Genomic DNA, 3,050 nt, shown 5'->3' on the forward strand with positions numbered 1-3,050 from the left:
TAAGGAAAGGCAGTAGCTAGCAAACTGAACATGGGTCCTTATAGTGAGCTAATAAGACAAGCTACTCCTCATTGTCAGAGATATCAGTGATGATTGGCTCCTTGGACATGGAAGAGGGCGAGGCCTCCGCATCGTGGGTGTCCTTGTTGTAGTGGTGATTTGCCTGAGCCGCTCCAGGCATCAACCTGCTAGCTCTCAAGATGAGGTAACCACGTGCACGCTGAGAAAACACCTCGTAGTCTTGCTCGAAGGCACTGATGGTGGCCTCGAGAAAACGCCATGAACTGTCGTTTAAAGCAGCCAACCGTGTCGCGACGTTGGTGCGTGAGGCGTCAACGGTTGCCTCGACTACGAGGTGCTCCTCCAAGATCTGGGGGTCAGCACGAATGGCAGCCATCGCGACCTCATCCGTGTGTGCAGCCGCGATTTGCTTCTCTGCTGCCAAATGGTCCTTGAAGTCCTGGCTATACTTCATGCACCATGGCTTAGGCTGACGCTTATTTGGTGGAGGGGTTGGTGATTTGGGTGGAACATGTCGTGCTTGCGCCGGTGGTTGGTGCGTCTGGGATGTGGAAGGAGGAGGAAGATGGGGGTCGGGTGTGGATTACCTACCTGGATAGGCGAGGCTGAGCTGCATGAAGGAGGGTCATCGGCGAGGAGGCGGCGGTGCTGCAAGCAAGGAGTGAAGGTTTCAACTTGGAAAGGAAGGCAGAAACAGGGGAAATGTGGCTTTTGGTAAGGGGGAGGGGCCGGGGAGGTAGATATTTCCGTGGAAGCCGAAAATTTGGAATCGCTTCAGCCAAAAAACTGGCGCGGAAAGTGTCATCAGACACGGTCCATTATTCAGAGCGCGCTGTGGACTGTAGCCATCGCACCTTCTCAAGGTACGGTGCTCCAGGATATTTTGTGCTACATCTCACATGGTTGGTTGTAATAAACCGTGTGGGATCTACTTGTTTTTTCATCTTGATTTGAATTACATAATGGGGTCACAACAGCCATGGACAGTGTTTGAATTGCTAGACCTTTTATTTGCGATGATCATAAAAGAATTGGAATTACTCAGGGTTCGTTAGGACATTTCTATGCATTAAGTGAGTTTTCAATGCATTTATGTACATAATTCAAATTTGAACTACATGCACAGGCTCCAGTGCATATAAATTGGTTGAAAAATCAAATCTTTGTCCTTGGGTGCATTCTTAGGTCCAATGCAAGAAATGGGAAGAATGTCAAACACTAGTGCACCGTTGATTGCCGGCGAAACATTCAGATGCCTGGTTTTTAAATTCTAGTAAATCCAAAACTCATCTGAAATTCATGAAACGTGGCATGCTATCATGCTTGGAGTGGCATCAACATGCCGTGGTAAATTTTTTGTCCCATTTGGGGCAGTGTCGGTGTACAAAAGTAGGGGCTCTCCTTTGTACCCCTTACTTGTGCACGGGCAGTCAGAGCCACGCCTGTGACCACACCTAGCAGGGCAGAAGAGGGAAAGCGCAAAACCAACAGAGCAGCGCCAAGGCAGGAGCGCAAGAAGGCTGAAGAACAGAGAGGGCTTTGTCCCAGCAAGACCCTTGCCGGGGCAGCTTATGCGGCCCCGGCAAGAGCCCTTGCCGGGGCAACTCACCCAATGCCAGCAGTACGACCACTCTTGAGTCTGAGAGTTCCAACACCATCGACAACATTGAAGCCAAGGCTCGGGAAGCGCCTCCATGGTGGCATGAAGATCTTTGTGAAGATCATAAACACACGAGGTCAGATGAGGGCCGGAAGATGACGATCCTCGCCAAGATCCTTGCCGAGGAAATCCACGAGACCACCGGCAATATCCTTGCCGGGGACGACCGTGATGCCACGACAAAACCCTTGCCGGGGCCCCGGCAGGGCCCTTGCCGAGGACACCTGCGGGGCCGTAGCCAGACCCGCATCTGCCAAGACTCCACCGCCGTTCCCATACAACTGCCAGCCGAACCAGCTGAGTAGGCACCTGTATGGCCACGTGCGGCTCCCAAGCCAACTCAACAAGCACCTGCATGGTGGCATGCAGATCTTCATGAAGACCCTACCACCATGCCATCTCAGCAGCCTGCCAGCCTACATGGCGCTGCATGCCTCATTGGCTCAGACATGCATCGCAACCAAACGGAGTGGCGACGGACGGGACGGGCCTTGCTGTCGTCCCCGATAAACAATGGGACACCTAAGTAGCGCATTTAATGCATTTTGTCCCGTAATACCAGTCGATAAGCTTGTGTACTGATACCTTTCCACCTCCTGTGTGCCATTGTGGCAACCCCTTTTGACTATAAAAGGAGGCCCGAGGCATACTGGAGAAGGATTCGGATCTTTTGGACTTGGCATGCACCATAGCTAGTTCAAGAGCTCAAGAACACTCCAAGGCAGGACTGGGGTATTACGCATCCTCGCGGCCCGAACCTGGGTAAACGATCCTTGTGCTGGCTCCTAGACCCGCCCTTTGCACAACCCCGCGCCCGCCAACCATAGAAGGGATTCCAGTGATCTCATAGGTGTCGTTTCCCCCACATCTTTGGCGCGCTAGGTAGGGGGCGCGCAGTTGTGAAAATCTAGCCTGGTCAGCATAGTGGCTTCATCATGGTTGTCGCTCCAAGGAAGAAGACGACCGAACGAGCGATGTCACCTGCTAATGCAATGAACGCCCGCGCGACGACGGGAAAGCTAAGTCATGTGAAACTTTGAGAAAATCCTTTTTTATATAAGACTATTCTCCTCGAAGATCTTGCTCTCTGTATGATAAACCTGTATGCAATGGGGCCCTTCCGCTACTGGCAACGCCTTCGTTCTGTTTCGAGTCCGCTCAACAGCTCGAGCAGCCGCGTCGAGAACGGCAGGGTGGCTTTTCCGCTACTGGCAATGCTTTTGTCCTGTTCTGAGTATGCTGAACAGTTCAAACGGCTGCACTAGGAGTGGTGAGGTGGTTTGCATGGCAGTACGCCCACCCAGCAGGCTATTGAGGATCCGTCCTCAAGGCGCCGTGGCTTGGGCTTACACACCGGCAAGCCTATCCA

Source organism: Triticum aestivum, chromosome 5B (genome assembly GCF_018294505.1).
Source record: "Triticum aestivum cultivar Chinese Spring chromosome 5B, IWGSC CS RefSeq v2.1, whole genome shotgun sequence".
NCBI classification, from domain to species: domain Eukaryota; kingdom Viridiplantae; phylum Streptophyta; class Magnoliopsida; order Poales; family Poaceae; genus Triticum; species Triticum aestivum.